This window comes from Sus scrofa, chromosome 14 (genome assembly GCF_054392235.1).
Source record: "Sus scrofa isolate SSC_HxYL_T2T_F1_AM1 chromosome 14, Sscrofa_HxYL_maternal_Yorkshire_Landrace_v2.0, whole genome shotgun sequence".
Lineage (NCBI taxonomy): Eukaryota > Metazoa > Chordata > Mammalia > Artiodactyla > Suidae > Sus > Sus scrofa.
The window spans coordinates 57,411,179-57,439,108 of record NC_139396.1 but is presented as its reverse complement, the minus strand read 5'-3'; the positions used below and the strand labels follow the sequence as shown (position 1 = coordinate 57,439,108).

The following is a 27,930-nucleotide window of genomic DNA, read 5'->3' as shown; positions in this document are numbered from 1 at the left end:
TCCCAGGCTAGGGGTCCAATTGGAGCTGTAGCCACTGGCCTACGCCAGAGTCACAGCAACGCTGGATCCAAGCCGTGTCTGCAACCTACACCACAGCTCACGGCAATGCCGGATCCTTAACCCACTGATCAAGGGCAGGGACCGAAACCACAACCTCATGGTTCCTAGTCGGATTCGATAACCACTGTGCCACAATGGGAACTCCCCTCTTTCTGTCTTTTTTACAGTAAAAAGCATAACTCCCCCAAAACTGACCAAACTACTTCCCTAAGATTTCTCTGCCTATCTTCTGTTTGGAAAATACAAAATTAACCACCAATATCAAATATGTCACCACACAAAAAATTATTTTAAAAAATACAGTATAAGTGAATTCTTAAAGAGCTTGGTTTACATATGAATTTCCATTACATTAATCTGGTTCTTAGAAAAATCACAATTATAATTTTTCACTTTTAAAAGCCAGAATGTTTAATTCTCCCCTGAGGTCTTCAAAATTAATTTATGCGTTTAAAAACTCAACCTATCAGAAAGCAATGAAAGCGTCTCAAAACTTTAAATTGAAACATATCCAGAAAGATGTTGTCTTTATCTATAAATGACCTAAATATTCTCTTTTCATTTATAGATGATCTAAATATTCCAGCACTGTCAACATTTTTACTTCCTGTAGGTGTTTCAACACTAAAAGATTCCTTTGTAGTAACATGACTTAATTATGAAAGCTTGAAGGTGCTTTGGGAAATGAAGATCAGTTATTTACACAGTGGTGTGAGTGAGTTCAATCCTATTTTCTTTCTAAACTTGGCCAGAATGGCATTTTGATTGGAGGGTGGAGCAACCCAGTAATTTTGGATCTGGTCTTGGGAAGGACACACAAAGCAGTAGTTTAGTCCCTGTGATCCTGGGAGCAATGTCCTGTGCAAAAGCCTCTGGCCTTTTCCATCTCCAATTTTAAACTAGTATGGTTACAGTTTTATCTAATTGTAATTAATAGAATTCCAAGATTGTGAGAACTTCAAATACAGAGTCGATTATTACCCAATCCAGTATACAACTCAACACTAAATTAAGCATTACTGGTTAACTCAGCTTATAGAGGCTAGCCTTAGAATTTATCCATCAGTTAGAACAGATTTTTCATGGGAAAAAATATATTTTCCAAATAATTAACTTACAAATGACCTTTTCGAAAACACAATATTAAAAATTACTGTCAATTGGTGTCTGCCCACGCTCAGTCACCCTTCCAGTTTTTTAAACCAATTATCATAAATTATAACAATTAAAGGTAACTTTAATGAGCAATTATCACTGAATGGAAAACGAAAGAGTTTAGTGAAAAAATAACTCAGGAAGCTTTTGGGGTGCCTATAATATTTCTCAGGAGCTATATAATAGATGTTTGTTACACAAAAATTAACTTATTTTGTATGTAATTCTCTAGCATAGCTCACACATTCTTTTGACCACTTCCGTGGCATTCAGAAATTCCTGGGCCAGGAATCGAACCCACATCACAACTGCAACTCAAGCTGCAGCAGTGACAACACTGGATCCTTAACACACTGAGCCACCAAGGAACTCCATAGCTCCTAATGTCAAAGCTTGTTTTCAACTATGTTCCAAAACCCAAAAATACATATGGAAAAATACAAAGTTAAAAATTCAATTGTTGGAGTTCCCATCGTGGCTCAGTGGTTAATGAATCCGACCAGGAACCATGAGGTTGCAGGTTTGATACCTGGCCTTGATCAGTGGGTTCAGGATCCGGTGTTGCCGTGAGCTGTGGTGTAGGTTGCAGACGTGGCTCAGATTCCGCATTGCTGTGGCTCTGGCAAAGGCCGGCGGCTACAGCTCCGATTGGACCCCTAGCCTGGGAACCTCCATATGCTGCAGGAGCAGCCCAAGAAATGGCAAAAATACCAAAAAAAAAAAAAAAAAATCAATTTTGCATATACTCTAATCACAACTTTCAAAACAGATGTTCAAATTATGTTGTAATGAAATAAACAAAAGTCATAATTGCTATAAATTTTAAATTTTAAGTACCTACATATAGTCCTTAAAATAACAATACCCTAACTAAAATACACAAATATTCAAAGGCAATATTATCCCTAAGAATGGACTTGGCAATTCAAATGTTTATCAGATAATAAAATAGCCTAAAAAAATGCAGTAAACATGAGTCAGATATTGTCTGAACTAAACATATGCTAAAACTCTGTAAAGTACAGATATTGTTAAGTTTCTTTTACAATCCAGCTTCATCAAGAAGCAAAAAACCTATTCTAACTGATGGATAAATTCTAAGTCCACTTTCATGATAGAGCCAAGGTGATCGGTTCAAAACTTACATCAGGAATTCCCATCATGGCTCAGCAAAAAACGAATCTGACTAGAATCCATGCCGACACAGGTTTGATCTCTGGCTTTGCTCAGTGGGTTAAGGATCCAACACTGCTGTGAGCTGTGATTTAGGTCACACATGCGGCTCAGATCTGGCGTTGCTGTGGCTATGGCATAGGCCAGTCAGTGGCTACAGCTGTGATTTGACCCCTAGACTGGGAAACCTCCATATGCCGAGGGTGCAGCCCTAAAAAGACAAAAAATAACTTACAAAACACAAAGCATTCTGCTGCTTAAAACCTACACCAGTGGCTTCATATGGCATTAATAATCTATTTAAACTCCTTATCATGGCCTGCCAAGTTCCATCTGATCTCATCTCTAGCTGCCTCTTCCATCTCCCATTGGTTTGTCAGTTTCAATAGCATTGGCCATCTAACTGTTTCTCCAACAAAGTGAGCTGGAGTCTCTTGTCCTTACTTTTCCTTGTGTTTGCATGTCTGGCCAGCTTCAGGTCTCAACTCAAATGTCATTTCCTCCTAGAGGCCTTTGCTAACTAACCTCCTTATCTAAAGTACCCCTGCCCTTTCCTAGTGACTCACTTTCTCATCATCTGCATTGTAGCACATAAGCATATGAAATTATTTGTTTATTACCTTTTATCCACACAGAAAAATGCCACCTCCATATGCACATATGGTATGTGCTTACCATACCACACAGAATTTTCCACAAGGAAAAACACTGGGACCTCAAAAAAATAAAAAGATTCAAAGTGTAACAAAAGGCAACCTACCACCCAAAGACAATTTAACCTCACTCAACTTTTCAGACAAAAGGAACTGTATATGACATAATAGCATGTTATAGTATGAGCCTAAGGATTTTGAGACTATGCAAAACAGATACTTTCAGAGAAGGCTTAGCTTTTTTCTACTGATGATTTGAGGAAAGTTGTACACATTCTCAGAGTTGTGATTTTATATGGCTTCCAAGGAAACCAAATAGGGTCATAATTAAAGAGCAAAAAATTTCTAGAGGAATAAGTATAAATGAAAGATCTGGAGTTCCCGTCGTGGTGCAGTGGTTAACGAATCCGACTAGGAACCATAAGGTTGCGGGTTCGGTCCCTGCCCTCCCTCGGTGGGTTAACAATCCGGCGTTGCCGTGAGCTGTGGTATAGGTTGCAGACGCGGCTCGGATCCCGTGTTGCTGTGGCTCTGGTGTAGGCCGGTGGCTACAGCTCCGATTCGACCCCTAGCCTGGGAATCTCCATATGCCGCGAGAGCAGCCGAAGAAATAGCAAAAAGACAAAAAAAAAAAAAAAAGAAAGATCTTATTTTAATCTACAATCATTAGCAAGATTAGAATGACTAATGACAAGGATTCTTGAGGGGAAAAAACCTATTGAATTATATTAAGTTAAAATGCTTTACAATAATGACAATAAACTATCACAATTTAAAGCAGTAAGGTGAGCCTATGAGTTTTGTGTGCTAAAATCAGACAACTCTAAATTATAAAACTTCTATCCAATTAGCAACATTTAAAAACAGAATTATCAACTCTTCCTCTTTCCCAGGCATAACTGACTCTAGTTATCAACTCTATAGTTATTAGTAGTACTATTATTAATAAGGTCTCTTTATTGCTATAAATTCACAATGTCCTCTAAATTCTCATGACTGTCAGTCATGTTCATCAAATTTATAATAACAAAATAAAGTTACATAATTATGGGCCAACATTTGCTAATCTGTTAATTGCTAAAACTATCTATAAATGTGTTACTTCTTCCATTCTATAAAGTACAATGAGGCAAAAGTCTCTATAGTTACCTGAAGCCATATCTATAAAGGCCAAGGGAACTTTTTATTTTCCTTTGGGTAGTGAGGCGGGGAGAAACAATGCAAGAACAAATTTTGTAGAAAAATGCTATAGATTGGAGTTCCCACTGTGGCACAGTGGTTTATGAATCCGACTAGGAACCATGAGGTTTCAGGTTTGATCCCTGGCCTTGATCAGTGTTAAGGATCTGGCATTGCCGTGAGCTGCGGTGTAGGTCGAAGATGTGGCTCGGATCCCGCATTGCTGTGGCTCTGGAGTAGGCCAGTAGCTATAGCTCCGATTAGACCCCTAGCCTGGGAACCTCCACATGCTGCGGGAGCGGCCCTAGAAAAGGCAAAAAGACAAAAAAAAAAAAAAAAAAAGAAAGAAAAAGAGAGAGAAAAATGCTATAGAATCATTTCTGTGTAACTTTTAACAATTTTATATAGTCTTCTTGCTGGAAAATTAGTTTCAATACCATTATTCTCAACTTCTCTCTGACTTACTTATTCATGAACAAATTTTTGTGACTCTCAAACTGAATTGTTTTTAATTGAAGTAGAACCTGATCAATTTACCAACAGTAAATTCTCAATCTGAGAGACAATATTTAAAAGATTTATTTTACCTTTTTGAGGACAACACAAATATTAATACTCTGGGCTGGTTACTAAAAATCTCATTTTCAGTAGAGATGTTTAAAAATAAAGGTGAACAGAGAAGAAACTGAAACACAATGGCTCTTTTAAACTGACTGGACAACTATTCACTATTCACATTCATTTTGTATCCTTCAGTCTGGAAAAAGTAAGGCCTCTTCTAACTTTCAATTAGTCATACACTGTCCTGTTTGATTTTTTCCTCTAACCATTCTACCCTTTTGAAGGTGAACTCAAATTAAGTCAAAGACATATAATACAGACAGTAATTTGGAAGCGGATTTCTGCCTCCCAAAACCAGACATTATGCCTTGCCAAGGGAGAAATTCTGTATAAATAAGGCCATTCACAAGATAGGAAGCATCAGTACATGCCCATTTACCTCCAGGGTAGTCACTGAAACTTCAAAGCACCATTAAGCACAGCATCAATGCTTTTGTCTCAAAGATCTCAGAGACTGTAAGTGATCTTGTTATCATAAATATCTAAAAGTTCCCAGGAAACAAATAGGTCTCTTAAATTCACAAGAAACTGCCTAAACAGTTCTTATTAACTATGAAAATTACAACTTCCTCCTCTGAAAGTGATCATACTTGTATAAGCTTAAGAAAAAAATCCTTGGGCACATTGGAATAACATGCAAATGTTTTATACTTGCTTTTCTTTAGTTCAGGTTAAAAACAACTATTTTAAAAATAAAACTCCAGATTGTGCAGTTTTAATTTTCCACTGCTCATTTTCTGACAATCTGACCAAGAATTTCCCTGGTGAGGAAGGGAGATGATATTCTGAAACCTTATTCTCAGAAAAATAAATATATTTGATAACATATCTAGTTCTTCTGAAAACACTAATGAAAAGGTAATGATATCATAAACTGAACGTCAGTTTTAAAAATGAGCAAGTCAAGCTCATCTAAAGTCTAGAAAGGACTTTTTGGAAAGAATGATAAGCATCTTGGAATCTCACTACCTCTCACACACTGAGCTCCAATCTGCAGCCATTTCCCTCTGAGCCAATGCACTTGATGGGTGTGATAACAGATGGATCATTGTATCTGCCAACTTCCTGTGATGTACTGTATGGGGACTGATAATTTAGTTACTACAGAAGTCCTACAACAGACAATGCAAGCAATCCTGGCATTCAGTAAGTAGCTATGTGCAGTCCTTTGACAGTCTGTAGATGTTGAATATATGTGGATCATTGTACAATGCAAGCTCTCTACAATTATCTATGCCACTTCAGAAAAAAAAAATTAAAAAGTGAGCATGCTAAAAAAAAATAGAAAAAAAAGGGAAAGAATATATCTTTAAAATTTTCCACTTAAAAAATGAAAAGTACATACTGCTCAAAAAAATTATTAGTTTCATGACCGAGTTAATTAAAAATATACCTGCACATACAGAAAACACCCATTGTGGGCCTGGTTTTCAAGTTTCACAACCTGGGCAACATTGATATTTTGTGTGAAATAATTGTAGGGACATCTTTTGCAGTACAGGATGGTTAACATCACCTCTGGCCTCTACTCATTAAATGGCAAAAGAACCCTACTCCTAGTGGTGACAACCAAAAAATGTATCCAAACACTGCCTCATGTCCCTTGGAGGAAACCACCACCTTCACTGAACACCACTGGAGAAGACAGTCTAGAAGTGCTGTCTTCCAATACTAATGTTTATTTTGGAAGCGAGGTAAAAAGTATAAAGAAAAGGGTACGTGTTTAATTCATGGCAATTATACACAAACATAATCTATATAACGTGGATCAACTAAGCACATATTACTACGAAGACCAAAGGCCATCTAAAAATTTAGTGGCTAAACTGTTCAGTAGGTTGCATAGGGAAATGGAAAGGCAACTTCCATAACAAGCATGAGAAATGTGCTTGATTCTCTCTTCAAAACAGAAAAAACCTCATAGCTCAGCTACAATACTGTGTACAAATGGTACAGATGATACTTCCACCACAAATCATCAAATAAACTCTGGCAGTTCCTGCTTGTGGCACAGTGGGCTAAAAATCCAAGTGTACCGACTTGGGTCACTGTGGAGTCACAGGTTTGATCCCTGGCCCAACACAGTGGGCCAGCACAGGCTCGGATGCAGCATAAGTTACAGCTGCAGATTGGATTCAAAACCTGTCCCAGGAACTTCCATATGCTGTGGATGTGATCATAAAAATAAAATAAAATAAATTCTGCATTATGCTAGGCACTGATTTACAGAATTGTAGATTTTAACGGAAACTTAGAAACTCTCTAGGTTTTCAGTTCTGATTTTTAAAAATCTTCATATTTATGCATATATGTGTTATGTATACAAATGTGTGTGCATATATATACTCAAAATCCCAATCTCATCACATTTTAGAAACATAGGTACCACGAGTTCCTGTTGTGGTGCAGCCGAAATGAATCTGACTAGGAGTATCCATGAGGATTCGGATTGGATCCCTGGCTTCGCTCAGTGTGTCGAGGATCCGGTGTTGCCATGAGCTCTGATGTAGGTCGCAGACACAGCTCGGATCCCATGTGGCTGTGGCTGTGGTGTAGCCCAGCCGCTATAGCTCTGATTTGACCCCTAGCCTGGGAACTTCCATATGCCATAGGTGAGGCCCTAAAAAGCGCACACACACACACACACACACACACACACACACACCAAAATTGAATGTGACCATGTTCATGGGTGAGGCCCTAAAAAGGATACACACACACACACACACACACACACACCAAAATTGAATGTGACCATGTTCATGGGTGAGGCCCTAAAAAGCATACACACACACACACACACACACACACCTCAAAATTGAATGTGACCATGTTTCCTTACCAGCACAGCTCTGGAACTTTAAATGTATTCAAGTTAAGAGGGAGAGGATTAGTTTGCCATTTTTGTAGCAACTTCAATTTAACATTCTTCTCTATGTCTAAAACACAAAAGTCTCTTTTAGGAGTTCCCATTTTGGCGCAGCGGAAATGAATCCGACTAGGAACCATGAGGTTGTGGGTTCAATCCCTGGCCTTGCTCAGTGGGTTAAGGACCCAGCATTGCGGTGAGCTGTGGTGTAGGTCGAAGACACGGCTTAGATCTAGCGCTGCTGTGGCTGTGGCGTAGGCTGGCAGCTGCAGCTCCGATTAGACTCCTAGTCTGGGAACCTCCAATTAGACCCCTTTGTCTTTTGCAGCCCTCAAAAGACAAAAGATAAAAAAATAAAAAATCTCTTTTAAAATTGTTTTAGGGAGTTCCTACTATGGCACAGTGAGTTAAGGATCCTGCATTGTCTCTGCTGCAGCTCAGGTTGTAGCTAGGATTAGATCCCTGGCCCAAAACTTCCATATGCCATGAGTGAAGCAAAAAACAAAATAAAATAAAATGGTATGTGTGTGGATATATATATATATACATATAATTTTAGGATACTACATAATATTAGTACTTGGAGTAAATGTCCTATAATCAAATTAAGTAAGCTTTTTGCATAGAAACATAGTTCTGTTCTCCGCATCGTCTTTCTACCTGCTCTTTTTGCAATTTCACTACTTGCCAATCCTGAGCTACAACGTGGAAAAGGGGGGTGGAAGGAATACACTAACTGGGGGAAATGAACTCAACATTACTTTCAATTCATTACAGTTTCAATTCTTTGATTAGGAAAAACTAAAAATAGAAATTTCTGAGAACCAAGAGTAAACTGGATTTACTAATGACAATACAGGCATAAAGAGAAGAATCCAGCAGTTCCTGTTATGGCTCAGTGGTAACGAACCCGACTAGTATCCATGAGGACATGGTGTAGATCCCTGGCCTTGCTCGCCATGAGGTGTGGTGTAGGTCACAGACATGGCTCAGATGCAGCATTGCTGTGGCTGTGACCAGCAGCTGCAGCTCAGATTTGACCCCTAGCCTGGGAACTTCCACATGCCATGAGTGCAACCCTTAAAAGCAAAGAGAGAGAGAGGGAGGGAGGGAGGGGGAGAGGGAGAGAGGGAGAGAAGTAGAGAGAGAGGGAAAGAAGGGGAGAGAAGAAGAATCCTTCTTCTTTGATAGAAGAACACGAGTGAAGGGGAAAATTTCCCCCCAACTTCTAGTCATTAGCAATACTGAACAAAACCAGACCCACTTTCTGGCAGCCTCATAGATTTTCTTCTTCTTACATTATACTTCTCTGTCTTCTTTACTATAGGAGCAGTCTTTATTTTCAAATTCTCAAAATGCATCCATAAAATACAGCATTTTAACCTGCAGCACTTACCCTGCCAGTTAGCACTGCCTAAAAGTCCAATACTGGGCTTTCCTCTCCTAATGCAAAGGCTCAATCTAAGGGTAGAAACAGGAACTCCTTTAATAATCTGGGAACTGCCTAAGCATAGAAGAGACCTAGACCCAGCATGGCTATAGACCAAGCTGGTACTACAAGTCATGCTCTGCTCCAAAACTGGCCTTCACAGGCTCCAAGACCATGGTGACTAATTTGTGGCCTCTGAATACAGACAGGCACTCAAAGCCATAGCTCACCTAGTTTAACGTAGTCTATTCTCCAAAAATGACTGGCATAACATATCCCATCCTACAATGTTCTTTTTACATTGTGACAATGTCACTCTTCCCATCAAGTGACAGGGTATATGTTGCCTTCTCCTGAATCTAGGTGGTTCTTTGTGAGTGCCTCAACAAAATTTGGCCAAATTGACATTATGTCAGTCTCTAAGTTCAAGGCTTCAGAAATTGGCAATCTCCACATCCTGCCTCTTGGAATGCTCATTTTTGGATTCCAACTACCATGCTGTGAGGAAACTCAGTTCACATAGAGAGGCCACATGTGGTTGTTCTGGCTGTCTCAGCTGAAGTTCTAGCCAACAGTCAGCATCAACCACCAGCTACGTGAGTAGATACCTTCAGAGGATATCAGGCTCTAGCCATATAGTCACTTCCAGTCTTGGAGTCTGGCTAAGAGTCCTCGGACATCCTAGAACACAAATTAGTAGTCCCTATTGTATCTGAAGTTCTGACCCACAGAGTCCATGGGCACAATAAAATAGCTGGGTTTTTTTGCCACTAAGTAAATCATCCAGTGCAACCACCATGACGCAGAGTAGAATCAGTATCTCATTCATGAAAACAAAATTATTATAGCACTTCATACTAGTTTTGCTATAACACAATCTGGATAACATATCACTGGATGACAAAGCATTAAGGCAGAGGTGGTATACTGACAAAGAAAATACTAAATTTTAAAGGCACACAATTTCATTACCAAGCACAGTATAAACAAAGATATAGAGATTCAGTGAAATGAAAGAGTAAATTTGTAGTTTACAGCATTACACATTAATATAGGAAATTTAATGAGAAATACTATGATGTAATAGAATATTAGGATGGTTTTAGCTCTAACACAAACTGGCTATTTTGCTTTTAACTCTCATATTTATCCATTCCACCAACATTTATTGAGTGCCTATCTAGGCACTACTTTAGGGGCTGAAAATTCAGCAGTGGAAAAAAAAAGACAGGTCCCTATTTTCATAAAACTTTCATTTTAGTTGAGAGAGATATATTTAAAAATTTTTTATTTACATAAAATTATTCCAATCCATGTTGAATGCTCTATGAAGAAACTACTGTCATGAAGTTCAATGGAGGTCAGACCCAGACGCTACTTTATTTTTATTTATTTATTTATTTATTTTTGTCTTTTCTTGGGCTGCTCCCGCGGCATATGGAGGTTCCCAGGCTAGGGGTTGAATTGGAGCTGTAGCCACCGGCCTACGCCAGAGCCATAGCAACACGGGATCCGAGCCATGTCTGTGACCCACACCACAGATCACGGCAACGCCGGATCCTTAACCCACTCAGCAGGGGCAGGGACGGAACCCGCAACCACATGGTTAACCACTGCACCAGGATGGGAACTCCCCAGACGCTACTTTAAATAAGATGATAGGGCAGTTTTAAAACAACTCTAAAATGTTTGATACTTCTCCCACTGAGAGGTAGGATCTGTGTATCTTCCCCTTGAAGCTAGTATTTATGATTTCTTCAACTATTGATTGAGTAGGGTGAAAATGAAGTCATGTTATCTCTAAGGCTAGGTTATAAAAGGTCATGCCACCTCCATCTAGTTTACTGGAACACTCTGGAAGTCCTGATCAATTAAGGCTAACTATGCTGAGGCCACTCTCTTGCTAAAAGGAAGCCCAAGGAACATGGAAAAGCTACTTGCAAGGACCCTAGTCAGCAATATCAGCTGAGCCCAGCCCTCAGGCCATCCCAGTCCCAGTCAGATAGATAAGTAAAGAACCCAACAGATAATTCTAGCGCCCAGCCATTCAGGTTCCAAGTTTTCCCTGAGGCCTCACACATAATAGTGCAGAGATACAATAGATCTACAATGCCTTGTCCAATTCACTGACCTAAAGAATCTGTGAGCATAAAAAAAATGGATGTCATTTAAACCAACAAGTTTACGGTGGTCTGTTACACAGCAATAGATTTGGAAGCAAATGACAAGGGCAAGACAACTACAAGGAGGTAACATTTGTTCTGAGATCTAATGCTATCAAAGAGCCAGGCTCATGAGGATGTTAAGAAAAAGCTTTCCAAAAAGGGAGAACAGCAAAGCACAAGTGCTTTAAAGCAGGGAGGAACTTGAGAGGCATGAGATAAGTCAATCAGATGGCAAAGGCTAGCTGATGTAGTTTTGTATGCCTTGATGAGTTATTCAGAGATTGTTTTCAGTGTATAAGGAAGCCACTATAATGGCTTTAAGAAGGAGAGTTTTTCAAAGATCCCTTTGGCTGCTGTATTTCTTGATGTTAGATGAGGAAACTGAACTAATTGTTACAGTCCTTTTAGGTTTATCATGCATACACTCAGTGTTTCTCAAATTGGGTCTTCAGAAAATTCTGAAACTCTCCATAACACATTTACCACATTTTTGTATTTTCAAAAAATTAAATAATCTTTTTAAATTAATGCTATCTTGGGTCATCAGAATGACCTCCTCACAACTGAACGCCACCACACAATTTCTGTGTGCATGTGTATATATGTGTGTTCCCCTCATCAAGGTCTAATGAGAAAAGAATATACACAGTGTATATATATATGGTGCATTCACACCACATGAGAGCCAAATGAAGTTCCAGCTGTGCAAAGGCAAGTTTTACAGCAGTTCAAACAGGAGAAAATGGTGGAAGAACTAAGTCATCACACCATACACAAAATAGGCAAGGCCAAAATTAACAGATCTCTTTCAAGGCAGACAGTACCAAATTCTTGCAGAAAGTTCTATTCAAGTAAACACAAGGTAGCATAAAATACTGTTATTACTCTGTATCTTTATTCATTATATGGTTTTGATAGTTACTTAACCTATAAAATTGTTTCATAGTTTAAAGCTTTATAATTACACATGCGGAGTTCCCATGGTGGCGCAGTGGTTAACGAATCCGACTAGGAACCATGAGGTTGCGGGTTTGAGCCCTGGCCTTGCTCAGTGGGTTAAGGATCCGGCGTTGCCGTGAGCTGTGGTGTAGATCGCAGATTGCTGTGGCTCTGGCGTAGGCCGGTGGCTACAGCTCCGATTCAGCCCCTAGCCTGGGAACCTCCATATGCCCCGGGAGCGGCCCAAGAAATAGCAACAACAACAACAACAACAACAACAAAAAGATAAAAGACCAAAAAAAAAAAAAATAAAAAATAAAAATAATTACACATGCTATAAGATTAGCATAAGGCCTTTATTTTAAATTAGTGGTGCCTAAGTCTGTGAAATCATAATATAATAAAATGCTTTCATACATACGAATATACTATAAACTGGTGACTTTCACAACATCATAGAGCAAGACACATGTTAACATGCATATTTTCATTAACATTTTATCTTTCTCAGTAAACTTAAGATCCCAGGTGACCCGTGTCAATTACCCTAAGTTAGCATAAACAAGAAGATAACTGAGGTGAGGGAGTTCCCATAGTGGCTCAGCAGAATCGAATCTGACTAGCATCCATGAGGATGCCGGTTCAATCCCTGGCCTCACTCAGTGAGTTAAGGATCCGGTGTTGCCATGAGCTATGGTGTAGGTTGCAGACAGGGCTTGGATCCTGCATTGCTGTGGCTGTGGTGTAGGCTGGTAGCCACAGCTCCGATGTGACGCCTAGCCTGGGATCTTCCATATGCTAAGGGTAAGGCCCTAAAAAGGCCAAAAAAAAAAAGAAGAAGAAGAAGAAAACTGAGGTGAATCAACAGTAAAAAAAATAAATAACAAATAGTTATTTTGAAGTAATTCCATTTTTAGCAATAGACTTTTCCTTCCAACTTATATTTACCTAGCTACATCTTTTTCATTCTTCAAAGTCTAATTCAAATACCGTCTGTCTAGGGAGTTCCCGTCGTGGCGCAGTGGTTAACGAATCCAACTAGAAACCATGAGGTTGCGGGTTCAATCCCTGGCCTTGCTCAGTGGGTTAAGGATACAGCGTTGCCATGAGCTGTGGTGAGGTTGCAGACGCGGCTCAGATCTGGTGTTGCTGTGGCTCTGGCATAGGCCAGTGGCTACAGCTCTGATTGGACCCCTAGCCTGGGAACCTCCATATGCCGCGAGAGCAGCCCAAGAAAATGGCAGAAAGACAAAAAAAAAAAAAAAAAAAAAAAAAAAAAGCCATCTGTCTATATGAACATCCCAGACCACTCCAACACAAATTTTTTTCAGTACCTCTAAACTTCCAAAATTTTGCACATTCCTGTCTCTAAGATGCTGATGACGAGCTAATGGCGGTTTAAGTGCTATGATAAAGATGAAAGCAATGGTAGCAGCTATCATTAACTAAATGATAATTTATATCCCAAGCACAAAATTCACCCTCCATAATACTTTCCATCTTATAGATAAGGAAATTGAGGTAACAGGAATTATGCAATTTTCTCAAGGCCACAAAACTAATGAATGAACTACAATTCAAAAATTTTGATCTGTTTTACAACATTAATTGGTTAATCAAAGAATAGGCCTTTGAAAACTCATCAGAATCTCAGAGGTCTGAAAGTTAGAAATTCTTAGGTACTCCAAATTATACTAAAATCTCAGGGAAATGGTCTTGAGACTCTATTAACAAGTTTCCCAACTACATTCTTATATACACTGAAGATTAAGAAACATATTGTACCCGAATATCACTGGGTACCTCCAACTAGATTATATTTGTTGAGAATATCCATAATCTTATATAGCTCTTGTCTAAAGAATATATCACTATATACCTGGCAAAAGAGAGCTTAATAAAATGTTGATTGGCAATCTTTTATACAGACATAAAAATAAACCATTATTTAAATTTTATAGTTGTTAAAATCTAAAACGGTCTAATTACTCTACAAAATAAATTTTATAAAACATCATCCCCATTCTAAAGGTATTTGCAGCCTACACTTAGAAAATGATAATTATCATGTTGTTGGTGCTATTAGGTACAAAGAGGAGTTTGAGTACAAGTTAGAGAGTGAATGATAATGACATGGAAGGCTGACAAGGGATAAACTATAAAGAATGTCAAAGAACCAAAGACCTCTTGGGTGGTCCTTGGAATTGTCTTGCCAAAACTCTATTCTGCAAATAGAGTTCTGTCAAAACTCTATTTAAGGCCAAGTTGGAATGCTCCCAAAGCTACAGTGTCTTTTTACTGGTTCCATCCAGCTCTAGAGTTTTATGATTTGGTGAGGTGGGTGGTGAGTTACAAAGCTGTCTTCCTATACCAGACATTTATCTGTTGCCATCAGGACGTATCTGGGAAAGCTCGATTAATACATCTGATTTGGTCAGTCCTAATTTTTCAAAATACAATTGCAATACTGTGACCTAGCAGAAAATTCCAAGCGAAGGTTACCAGCTAGTACTGAAATATGTGAACATTTTATTCTGTAGTATTTTGTTGTTTGTTTGTTTGTTTAACCAATGATTAAACATTGAGCACTACAGCTCAAGGTGTTTTAAAAACAGCTAAAATCTCTGCCTCAGGATTTTTTATTATATAAGAAGAAAAGAACCATTAAGTTCAAGTCAAACTAATCTTAGATGCCTATTTTATCAGCAACTGCTCAAATTCAGAGCAATTAACACATCTGGTTAATGGCAGATACCACAAAACCATAATATAATTCAGAAATATTTCTGGATTCTCTGCATCTACAATGATCACCACCTTAGTGGTAACAAAGTGGTCAAGAAATGAGTGAGCTACAGATGACACTCTGAGCTTTTATCAGAAAAACAGAGATGCAATTATATGCCAACCTTTCACATTTTTTAACCAAAGGCCCTGTGAACCAAGAACATCATTGAATATGTTTCTCAAATCTTAACTCTGCCAACATTTCAAAGTTTAAAAAAAGGGAACATTATGATAAATCACAAGGTGATTCAATGATGATTGATGAAAACTTGGTAGGTTTTCCAAATTACACTCAGCAAGAAACAATGAATCACAATGTAGAGATTCCCCTTTTCTTCAAAGAAAGATATGACAATCTCTAGAGGAAATACTGATTTTCAGCAGTCAGTATTATAATCCACCAAAGGGTCTCAGTTCACAAGTAAAACAGTTTGTCATCAAGTCAAAAGCTAAAATATCTTCCCAGTCTGATTTTAAACTCCTTAAGGGGACCAAACATGTCTTTTATCCCCTTTGTTTCACAGAGTACATAGGGCAAGGTAATAAGCTTGCTCAGTATTTACTAGATGAATAGATGGATGTGAACTGTTCCAGTTCCCAAGACAGATAGGGAATTTCAAGTATACTTTCTTTTTATATCTCACCTAGGAACAAAATTATCATGAAAAGGAAAATTTGTATAAAGTAACCAAAAAGCATATGCCCCCCCCTTTTTCCAGCATGCTCTATCCTCCTTATCCTACTCTATTTTTCTCCTGAGCATTTACCACCCACTGACATCCTATATATTTATGTGTGTTTATTATGTCTCCTCACCCCATCCCCTACTAGAATAAAATGTAAGCTTAATGAAGTTAAGATCTGCACGCTTCATTTCTAGGCAATATCCTCAATGCCCAGAATATTACCTGGGACACAGTAACTATTCATTATCTTCCTAGTTCATTAATGGAGTTATGAGTAAGTCTTACAAATATATATGCATGTAGACAAAACTTATTTCATCCCTCATGAAATACTGCTATCTTTGAGGTGTAATATAGGAGATACCTGGAGAAAGGCATGTTTGAGATAGCAACCACACACACACACACACACACACACACACACACACACACATACACACACAAAAAGGACCCAGAAAAGCAATCACTAAAACTGGCCTAAAACCACTAATCTGCAATAACAAGTGGTCTCTGCTCAAGCTAAATATCTATCCTGCAGCAGTAAAAAACCAATTCAGCAATGACTTGAAACATATTACATTAGTAACACTATTCCTATAACTTCTTGAGTTATTTCAGGGCAGTTTCTAACAAGCATTACTCCTACGCAGCAGGAAGAATGGCTAAAATGATAGTCATCACATTTTAATCGAATTACATTTTAAATGTCTATCTACCTTATTCAACTATAAGTTCCTGGTCTATACCTGGTTGCCCTGTTTGTCTCCTTCAAATGCTAATTATTTCATTGTTTGTATACAATACAAAAAACAAACAATAAAACCCTGTCCCCTGCCCATTAAAACATAATCATTATGAGGGCAGAGAGATGACAGGGCTGAGTACAATGAATAAATATTTGTTGAACTCAATTCAATACAGAGATCAAGATGCCAATAAAATTAATCTTCAATCTACAATCTTATTTCTAGACAATTCAATTATCACATTAAACATCCATATCAGGAATCTAATATGAAGGCAATTAAGTAAGGTTCAATTAATCTGTTAACATTCTGTTTCAAACCAATATTAAAGCTATGCATAACCAGTTATTGTAATTATATAAATGAAGGCTATAAACATTAGGTGGCAGCAGCAGTACACTGCACTATAATCCTGAAATTGATTTTTTATATCCTCATATATAGAAATCCAATCCATAAATGGAGCTACACAAATACTCTAACATACAAAATGTGCAAAGAGAATTGATAACACATAACAAAACATAAAAATAAAATTATCTTGGCATCCAGATTTCCAAAATTATTTAATGAAATAATTGAGCAATATCAAAAAGCACTGACGAGTTCCTATAAATGTATTCAAATTTTGTTTTATACTTGCTCACTCACAATCCATATCGAAGGAACCAAATCCTACCTTCAAAATTATATCTATGATATGACCACTTTTTCAGGCCTCCGCTCAAATGTCACCTTAATCAGTGAGACTTTCTATCACCATTCTAATTTAACTGAAATAGAGTTGATACAATGTTGTGATAATTACTGCTGTACAACAAGGTAATTCAGTTACACATACATCCATTTTTTCAGATTCTCTTCCCATATAGTTATTACAGAATATTAGGTAGAGATCCCCTTGCTCTATACATCAGGTTTCCAGTGACCATCCATTCCATACACAATAGCATGTGACCATTCTATTTAAAATAGCAACTCTACTCCTGAGTACTTCATTTTCTTCCATGATAGTAAATGGCATCTGATATACTATTTTGTGTTTACTTCTTTACTATCTCCTCTATAATTTAAAAGCCACAACAAAAAAAGATTTTAGTATGTTTTCTTCACTGTTTGTTTCCAGTGCCTGTAAGTAACTAGTGGTAGTCAATTGTTAGCAAATGACTACTATCATCAAACAAGCATATAACAATAATTTCACAGTTGTTTCTTACTTAAGACACAGACTACATTAAAAGTTCAAGACTACCACTGATTTATTTACTACCTTTAAGTTCAGGTAGTAAATAAATTTGAGTATGTATGTATAAAAATGAAGTGACCCTTTTTTAATACAAACATTCTAAAGCAGTATGAACTTAAGTGTGTTACATTAACTTAACATAAGAATTCTTTTTTAAATATACTGATATGTCAGAATTATATTTCTTAAAAATAAGAACTCTTTTTAGTGTCCTTAAATATTAGAATTGCATGCAGCCAAGCTCTTCCACTCAAATCAAAGAGATGAATTCAAAATTGTCTGCTACATTTTATCTTATCTACCAGCAAGCTTTGTGGGTTCAGGCTCTGTTGGCTTCAGAGAGAGAAAGAATTACAGGTTTGCTCTCCACCAAATGACTCTGTAATCGCTGTTGATTGCTTAATTCTGATCTACATCAGTAGCTAACCACTGATTATGAAATGCTTAGATTTAGTCTGTTTTCTTTACTGTTTACATTCTATAGAATAAACATTTGGGCAAGAGATGGAAATACTAAAGAACCTCAAGAAATTTTCAAAATACCCTTAAAATCCTCACATATCTTTTATCAAATTGATCACTATTATAGTTAACCTCCTAAAAAGTGATTTTGAGAGCATTTAAACACATGTGTGAAAAAGCCATCACTTTCGCTTCTTAACTGTAATATGCGGCAAGCGTTTTTCACTGTTCCAAAGAAAAGGTTACAGAGTTCCCATCGTGGCTCAGGAAAAACAAATCTGACTAGCATCCACGAGGACACAGGTTCAATCCCTGGCCTTGCTCAGTGGGTTAAGGAGCCCGCACTGCCGTGAGCTGCAGTGTAGGTCACAGACGTGGCTCAGATCTGGCATTGCTGTGGCTGTAGCATAGGCCAGTGGCAACAGCTGTGATTAGACCCCTAGCCTGGGAACCTCCACATGCCACAGGCTGAGGCCCTAAAAAGACCAAAAAAAAAAAAAAAAAAAAAGGATACAAAATTGCTTGAAAAGGGTTCTTATTTTTGTTTCACTTTGTATTGTTTTGTTGTTGTTCAGAGTAGGGAGGGGGAAAAGGAAGGGTAATGGAGCATGAACAGAAATTTTAGAATTTAACAAATGGGAAATATTTTTCTTCCTCCTTCAGCATCAAACTAAATGAGGCCATGGGCTACTCTGCCACATCAATGTACACAGAAAATTATCATACAACATTTTATGCACATAACAAACAAAATACAACACAAGATCATTTCTCGGTAACAAATTAACTAAAAAGAAACAATGATAATCTGAGCCTTAAAAATTTGGGCATACCCTTTCCTCTTAAATTGGCTTAGAAAGATCTCAATTACAAATGGGTAGTGCTCCATAATTTCATTTGTAAATCACTGGTTTGGAATTCAAAATTTTGTTCTCCCAGGAAACATTATATAAAGCAGTTAGGTTCCCAGCTTGTCCATAACAGCTGATATTACCTTGATTTATACTTCTTACGAGTTGACTCACTTTCATTACTCTTCTCGGGGACCTCTTTTTCTATGGGGTTTTAATTAAATTGTGTATTAGTTGACTTCCATGGTCCAAGCTAGATATAACCACCATGTTTTCTATATATTGCTATGAAAAGAAGCAAACTGCAGGACAAGGCAAAAAAGTAGTTACCCCAGAACATTTTCATTCCCATGTCTCTGGAGAGGGCAAGACCCTGATGAGTTAGTTGTTCATGTTCATCAATGGAATATATTAAAGTTACAAATCTTCAACTATGTAAATAAGTATACAAAACCTATTTTCAAGCAAAAAAGAAAATCACAACAATTTGTACCTTTATAAAATCAGGTTATGGATTGGCTAAAAGAGACCACACACATATACCTCCTTAAAATGCCCAATTATTTAGCCAATGCTAGATAACTTAATAAAAGCCAGGTGGCTATACAGAGCCACAGAATACTCACACATGCAGCTTATCTTAGCTTGGTTTTTTCTTCATGCCTGGATTCCACATGTCACATACTAGAAAGGGTCTTGACTGAACTGAGAAATTCTTGCTATTCCACTGTCCCAAAGGCTTAACTCACCATTTGGAAGTACTCACACCATGATTCCATTTAAAAGAATGTTTGAAAATAAACTTTCCTGATTCCTAAATTAAACTTAGCAGCAACAAGACCACATCTTCATCTAGGATGAGAAAGCAAAGTTGACGCCAAAGTATTCCTGAGAATTCCTGCCCTCCACTGTTCCAAAGAGCTTGGTTCCCCATGGTCCAACCCTAAATAAGAGTGATTTTAAATATTTTTTCTGAAATTCTGGGTGATTGTGACACTTCTTGAGGATCTTGGTTCCAAATCTGTTTTCCCACCCCCAAAAGAGAGATAGATAGATAGATAGATAGATAGATAGATAGATAGATAGATAGATAGATAATTTTTTTCCTGTTAATGAGAGAGCCTACCCCAAAACATGTACTTTGGGGGAGGGAGTTCTTTTTGTTAGGGCCACACCCACAGCATACGAAAGTTCCCAGGCAAGGGGTCGAATCAGAGCTATACCTGCCAGCCTACGTCATGGCCACAGCAACATGGGATCCCAGCCACATCTATGACCTACCCCAGAGCTCACAGCAATGCCAGATCCTTAACCCATTAAACAAAGCCAGGGATCGAACCCGCATCCTCATGGATACTAGTCGTGTTCCTTACCGCTGAGCCACAAACGGGAACTTCCAAAACATGTATTTTTTTGCTCAAATCATTCTCAATATAAATTCTGCATGCAGAACAGTTAATCAACAGTTAATCAAATTGGCTAATATAGCCAATAGCTCACTTACTGTACCTTTCATAACCACTATGAATGTATATTCTCTAAAGCTCCAACTACTTCATGGAGAGACTTTTTAAAGATTAATTAATATCTAAAAAGGTCCCTAGAAGTTCCCACTATGGTGCAGCGGAAAGAACTCTATTAACCAAGAGGTTGTGGGTTTGATCCCTGGCCTCGCTCAGTGGGTTAAGGATCTGGCGTTGCCATGAGCTGAGGTGTAAGTAGCAGACGCAACTTGGATCCTGTGTTGCGGTGGCCGTGGCACAGGCTGGCAGATGTAGCTCTGATTTGATCCCTAGCCTGAGAACCTCCATATGCCACAAGTGTGGCCCTAAAAAAAAGCAAAAACAAATAAATAAAACAAAATAAAATAAAAAGAATATGGTGTCTCTAGCAGAGAGTAAATGTTCCATAAAAGATGTAGTAAGAAGCCTGTGCACATAACCACTGACTGCTGTATGCTAATACATCTAACAGATTTAATTATTTGTCATCTAATAATCAACATCTATGCTACAGTGCTTTCGAGTTGCACTTCACAGCATCACTATAATACTTCTGCCGTGTGGTTGCTTCCCTCAATTCATCCCATACCTCTTACAAAGGTAATTACATGTGCCTGCACATCTAACAAAATAACATTGCAGGGCACACTGACTCTGTTGTCAGTACTCTAACTTCATATTATGATCCCATTACCCTCACATGGCCTTTTAAATAAAACTGGCTTATCAACATCATCTCCTTCAGATCAGCAACATCCACCTGATACCAAAAAAGGGCAGCTAAATGTCTAGAAGACAAACTGCTCTATGGAGGAGATAAAGGGAAATTTAGTTCTTCTATATCTTTTGGTATATTGTTTGATAAGGCAATGCTAATGTCAACCAAACCAACAGGTTTAAATGGCAGAAGAAATTTTTTAAAAAGTAATTCTGACATTTAAGACTAAAGTAACAAATATATGTCTGTTATAACAAATACCTCTCAAATATTTGTGGGGTGCCTGTTGCATATAAGAAGGTATTACTAGAGCTGTGAAATAATTATACCCTTGGGCCCATGTCCTCAGAGATGGCAAAACTTATATCCACTTAACTAATATTTAACAAATATTCACTATAAAAATCTGTGCTTATTTAGAAATCTTAGGGGAAAAAATGTGGTGTATTACATTCTCATTCAAAAATGAAAAAAAAGTGGTCAATCTAAAATTTACCAGAAATAGCTTTTTCACCTTTTCTATTACAAATGTAAGGAACAGAAAAGCCCTGATATAATTTATCGTTCCACATAGGAAAAACAGCACTTCACTTTGATATACTTGTCTAATTTGACAATAATACACTGGATCTATGCATCTATTTTCCTTTATGGTGTGGGTATACTGATGACTTTGAAACTTAGAGAAATACCAGATAGTTATACCCTATCAGACTCTTCATATCATAAGCAATTTTTATCAGTAGCAATAAAATTTAAAACAGAACTGCTTTATTGTTCCTGTTATCCTTGTTGAATATGACCACTGTAAAACGTATTGGGGAAACGCATCCACACCTATAAACACTCCTCCAGGCAACAAAGACTTCTTGGCTTAAAGGCAACCTGAAGAAGACAATCCTAACAAATCTGCGCTAGAAACCTTGATAGGTAAGAAAGTTTCTCCCTCACCACATATGAGGATCACCCTTGTCACTATGGCACTGAAATAACAGCAACAAAATCAAAATCAGAGAATGCCAGGGGAAGGTGGATGGGAAGAGTGAAGTTAAGATAAATACAGAAAGAAAAAAAATGGTCTTTTTCAAATTTTTTTAGGCTAATTCGATAAAGACTCAGGTGACAGATGCAATATCTAAATCTTATTAGAAGAAGAAAATTCTAAACATAAATGCTAAAGATTTCTTTCTAGGTTTTAAAACAACTCATCCTTAATATACCAAAGTAAAACTTTGTTACCTTACAGGCAGAATTATGTGGACTGAAACTTTTTATAAAGTTTTCAAATGCTTTTATACAGTGAGCATGTGTTAATTTTGTAATCATGGAAAGTAAATTATAAATAAAAATGATTCCTAATCTAAGAAACTAGCTCTTAATATTGTTGGTGTTGGATAACAGGAAATTATTAAATATACTACTAAAAGATGATTATTTATCAAGCTGCTAGGAATGATTTAAAGTCACTTGTTTCCATTCATTCATATATACACATACACATATAAACACACACATTCATTTACTTAATTACATGAAAGTTAAGGAGAGGAAGAAAAAAGCATTAAAGGAATCCAATTATTTCCTGAATTTCTCAATGTATCAGTACTCATATGCTTCCATGTTCGTAGGGGGTTTTTGTTGTTGTTTTTGGCCATGCCCACAACATCTGGAAGTTTCCAGTCCAGGGATGGAATCCACGCCAGTGACAACACCAGATCCTTAACCCACTCACTACACCGGAAGAGAACTCGTATGTTTTCACCTTTTGATTCTCATTTGACAAAGACAGCTGGCTTCATAAAGAAGAGGCCAGGTGATGTTTGAAACACAAATGGCTTATGACTGAACAAGTAAAAATCGATATCTGGCATTTGTGACAGAACGTTCTCACAGCTTATCTAAACGCCAAATTCTCCACCATTATTTAATCACACCTTGAAGAATAGGTAATAAGAGGAATAAGGAAACAGGGAGATTAAGGAGAGGCAAGAAAACAGAGATGATCCAAGCAGAGGAAGCAACATGAATAAAGGCTCAGAGAGAACTGGCAGTGAGAATGGGTTTGACTAGAGATGAGTGAATGGAAAATGTGAGGGTCCTTTCACATGCGCCCATAGAGCCTGAACTAGCTGGTAATGAATGCATTTGGAAAACGAATGATAAAATAACATTCAAGGAGAAAGGGCTGGGGGGAGGGGAGAGAGGGGGAAGGGAGGGAAGAAAGATAGAAGGAGAGGGACAGAGAGTTACAACATTTCATTTTGGCCTCTGATAATTCCATAGTGATATAAATGGATGTGTATCCCTTTTCCTTAAATTGGTTTATACAAAAAAAAAAAAAAAAAAAAACCCACTAACAAAAACGAAACGATAAGTATATACATTTAATAAATGCACACATGGAGATATTTAGCTGTCAGAAGAATGGCTCTAACTGCAAAAATCTTTCAAAGACCTAATTGGAATCAGAGCTGACGCTGAGTTCGCTGCTATGCCAGTATGCCCCTAAGCCAAACCTCTTGTTCTGGCTGACCATGCAGACTGTGTCACTGGACATTAACGTCATACAACATGCAACAAGCCATCAAGTGTCTACTCCTTTAGTGTCTGCCTAAGGCTAGATCTTACCTTCACTTATAGTAAAACCAGATTATCAGCATACCTAAATTATTACAACAAAGTCAAGAAGACAAAAATAAAGTCATCTCCACTCTTCTTATTAACTTCAAGATAGTAAACCAAATTTCTATAATGAGTGAGGTGAGAAAGCTTTAATTCAGCAAGCTGGCATTCCAAATCTCCCACAATGAAGCCCAAGCATCCATTCTGGTCTCATCTTCTCCCACTGCTCCTTGAAAGTACCCCTATTCTCTAGCTAAATTCCACTGACAGTCAGAATCATCAATTATTTCTCCAAAGTCCCATAGAACTCAAGCACACTGCTCCCACGTTTGGCATTTTCTAACTTTTACTGTTATCTGTGCAGGAGTTTAAAGCCAGGAGGATAGTGAAAACTCATTTGATTAATGGGCATTGTAAAATAATAGAAAAATTATAAGCTTTGTAATGAGACAGGTCTTGATTTCAAACCCAGATCTGAAGCCTCTTGGTGGTACAGTTTTAACCAGGTAATTTAATTCTTTCAATTTAAATTTCTTTTTTCTGTAAATTCAATCTATAATATATCACTTTCAGAGAATTGGAGCTAGTGTATATGAAGCAGCTAGCACTATATTAGGCCCACAGTAAAGACCTAATACACAGTAGTTATCCTTATCACTCAACTTTCTACCACTCCAGTCCACTCCCCACAGGTCCATTATCACCTTATTGTTTAAGAAAGAAAATGATAAAACTAAAATGACAGAGAGTAAACTGAGCCCACAATTTAAATTTCATCTTAACCAGGCCTGCTGCAACTAGAATCACATGGGGCGGGGCTGTTTAGTTATAACATTTGTTATTCAAAAGAAATGTGTCTAAAAGGTCTTCATGAAGCCAGTTTTCACATATAATTGGTTAAGAGATCAAAGATGTCTTAAGTTACTATAGAAATGTCAGAACTGTTAAATGCTTTAAATGAAAATGTTTCTTCACGTTCTATCATTAAATTGCTTCTTCGATGAAAAAGAAAATTATTTTAAAAGGTATCATGAAGAGACTCCATTAGCAAAGGGTTAGGACACAGATTTAATAATAAACATACACAATGGAATTCCTTTGTTACAGTGTTTTTGGAATAAAACAGTGAAACTATATTATATACTGCCAGAAGGAAAATGTGGGTATGATGCATCCCTATGGAGTAGCTGAACCTGAGCATGAGAAGTCACATTACAACAGATCTAACTGCAGGACCAAATCTTTAGCAAGTTTTGGAAAATCAAAGAATTTGATTTTTTTTTTTTTTATGCTTCGTTCAATTTATTTATTTATTTATTTTTTGGTCTTTTTTTTTGCTGTTTCTTGGGCCGCTCCCTCGGCATATGGAGGTTCCCAGGCTAGGGGTCAAATCGGAGCTGTAGCCGCCAGCCTACGCCAGAGCCATGGCAACGCAGGATCCGAGCCGTGTCTGCAACCTACACCACAGCTCACGGCAACGCCGGATCCTTAACCCACTGAGAAAGGGCAGGGACCGAACCCGCAACCTCATGGTTCCTAATCGGATTCGTTAACCACTGCGCCACAACGGGAACTCCAGAATTTGATTTTAATCACAGAATTAACTACATCAGAAAGTAAAATGGGAGTTCCTGTCGTGGCTCAGCAGCAATGAACCCGACTGGGATCCGTAAGGACAGCGGTTCGATCCCTGGACACGCTCAGTGGGTTAAGGATCTGGCGTTGCCCTGAGCTGCGGTATAGATTGCAGAGGAAGCTCAGATGTGGCATTGCTGTGGCTATGGCTTAGGCCAGCAGCTGCAACTCTGACTCGACCCTTACCCTGGAAACTTTCATATGTTGCAGGTGCAGACCTAGAAAGACACACACAAGAAAAGATGAACATTTAGAATGAATAAGCAATGAGGTACAGCACACAGGGAACTATATTTAATCTCTTGGGACAGAACATGATGGAAGATAGTATGAGAAAAAGAATGTACATATATGTATGACTGGGTCACTATGCTGTGTGGTAGAAATTAGCACAATGCTATAAGTATATTTTACTAAAAAAAAGAAATTTCAAAAAAAATTTTTTAGAAAGAAAAGTAAAACGGAGTTCCCATCGTGGCACAGTGGTTAACCAATCCGACCAGGAACCAAGAGGTTGTGGGTTTGATCCCTGGCCTTGCTCAGTGGGTTAAGGATCTAGAGTTGCCGTGAGCTGTGGTGTAGTCGCAGACGTGGCTTGGATCTGGCATTGCTGTGGCTGTGGCCTAAGTTGGCGGCTACAGCTCTGATTAGACCCCTAGCCTGGGAACCTCCATATGCCACGGGTACGGCCCTAGAAAAGGCAAAAGGCCAAAAAAAAAAAAAAAGGAAAGAAAAGTAAAACGATGCCTTCTGCCTAGAGCGGCTATGGAAACAGTGCAAATCAATGTATGTCTATTGTTAACATTCCCAAGGGTGACAGTTGGTAAGTACAAAAACACAGACAGGGAAGCAAAGGTAATAACAGGTCTTCTAGAGAGGCATTTTCTAAATATAAAAATTAGGTATTTCCTAAATTTGATGCACAAATGCATTAACACCCAACTTCTATTCCTTATGCTTTCTCACTTTTACAATTCTGTTTATTTTCTTCAGTTTACCCAAGATACCAAATGACAAAATTCCGCTTATTTGGACCATTCAAATATCATTTCTTCTTGCACCCCTATACACTCAATGAGAAGTGGTCCCTCTCCCTTCACAATCTCGTTAGCATTTTCACTTACCCTGACTTGTGGTACTTTCATGCTCCATATTATAAGGTAATGTCTTTTGTTTCATAGAGATTCTCTTTCTCACTAGATTATAAATTCATTGTGGAAAGAATGTTCTTATAAAGCCCCAAAATGGCTGTGAAAGAGTGAATATTCAGTAAATGTCTGCTGAATGAAAGGGAAATAAAAAGTAATTTTTGCCAAGTCTGAAATTATTTTTAGCATAATTATGTTCTAGCATAAGGGTATTGTTGTCCTTACATCTAAAACTTTAACCGCAATGATGGTTCATATCCTGATAATAAAAAGGAGGTAGTAAAATGATATTATTTTGTGGATCTGGGGGAGGGGTAGAAATAGGTGATTAAAGTATTAAATTTTTCCTGCAGGTAAAGTTTCTTCAACTCCAACATATGTTTACCTCTCAAAGAACACAAGCCACAATTTAGCACATTTCATACAACACCTTGGAGGCTTCCTATACACTTGCGCTCTGCTTCCCACTTTCTTTGCACTGGAGCCTCAGAAAGCAAAAGGGGATCATAGGTAAGAATTTTGAGTCACAGTACCCAGTCTTTTCAAAAACCCAATAGTATGGGGAAACAAGAGAAGAGGGGGAAGGAGGGAGGAGGGCTATTCAACAACCAAAAACAAATCTAAGAGAAATAACTGAATGAAATGTGTGAACAGTGAAGTGTGGTTATATAAGAAAACATCCTTTTTTAACTTTCAAAAAAAATTCATGAAGCAAATATTAACCTTCAAATAGAGTTTAAATGTACGTAAGCTGTTCAGTATAATATTCTATCTAGCTTTTCATTTATTTCAAATTTTTCATAATAGAAGCTAAAAAGAATGAAAAACTTGGGGGGAAAAAATTGTGAGACGGTAATTCCAGTCCCAGCTAGGTCATCTATTGATAGATACAGACAAGTAACTAAACCTCTATTAGTCTTAGTTAGTTCTTCATCTGTTAAAAAATGAAAATAATACAAAGCTCAGGGTTGTTCCAAGATTAAATCCATATGTAATATAATGAGGGTGTTGACATGACACAGTAATTTTGCCACATATGTTAGCTATTGTTATTACTGTTCCTGCTGGAAGGTGGAATAGCCTGGTTAAACAGTTTTATTTCCCCACTGTATACAGAACCCTCTGCTGATGGGAGAGGACGGACCTGAAGGAAAAGATCAACTACCTTTCTCTGGTTCAGTATTTGTTAAGAGACTACAGTGGCAGCTAAAAGCCATGAAATAAAACAAAGAAAGGAAGAAACAAGAAGCTAAAGGGCCCCCTCCTTCAGCAAGACCTGGAATC

General features: G+C 37.8%; 1 protein-coding gene and 1 long non-coding RNA gene across 11 annotated transcripts in view; both read right to left on the bottom strand.

The window, feature by feature from the left end:
• MED13L (mediator complex subunit 13L) overlaps nt 1-27,930 on the bottom strand; it is a 324,733-nt gene that overhangs the window by 175,953 nt on the left and 120,850 nt on the right. The window lies entirely within an intron of this gene.
• LOC146396580 (uncharacterized) lies at nt 15,741-24,848 on the bottom strand. Its single transcript, XR_014826175.1, has 2 exons — nt 20,827-24,848; nt 15,741-20,244 (listed from the first exon to the last, which is right to left on the bottom strand). It is a non-coding gene; the product is annotated as an uncharacterized LOC146396580 (long non-coding RNA).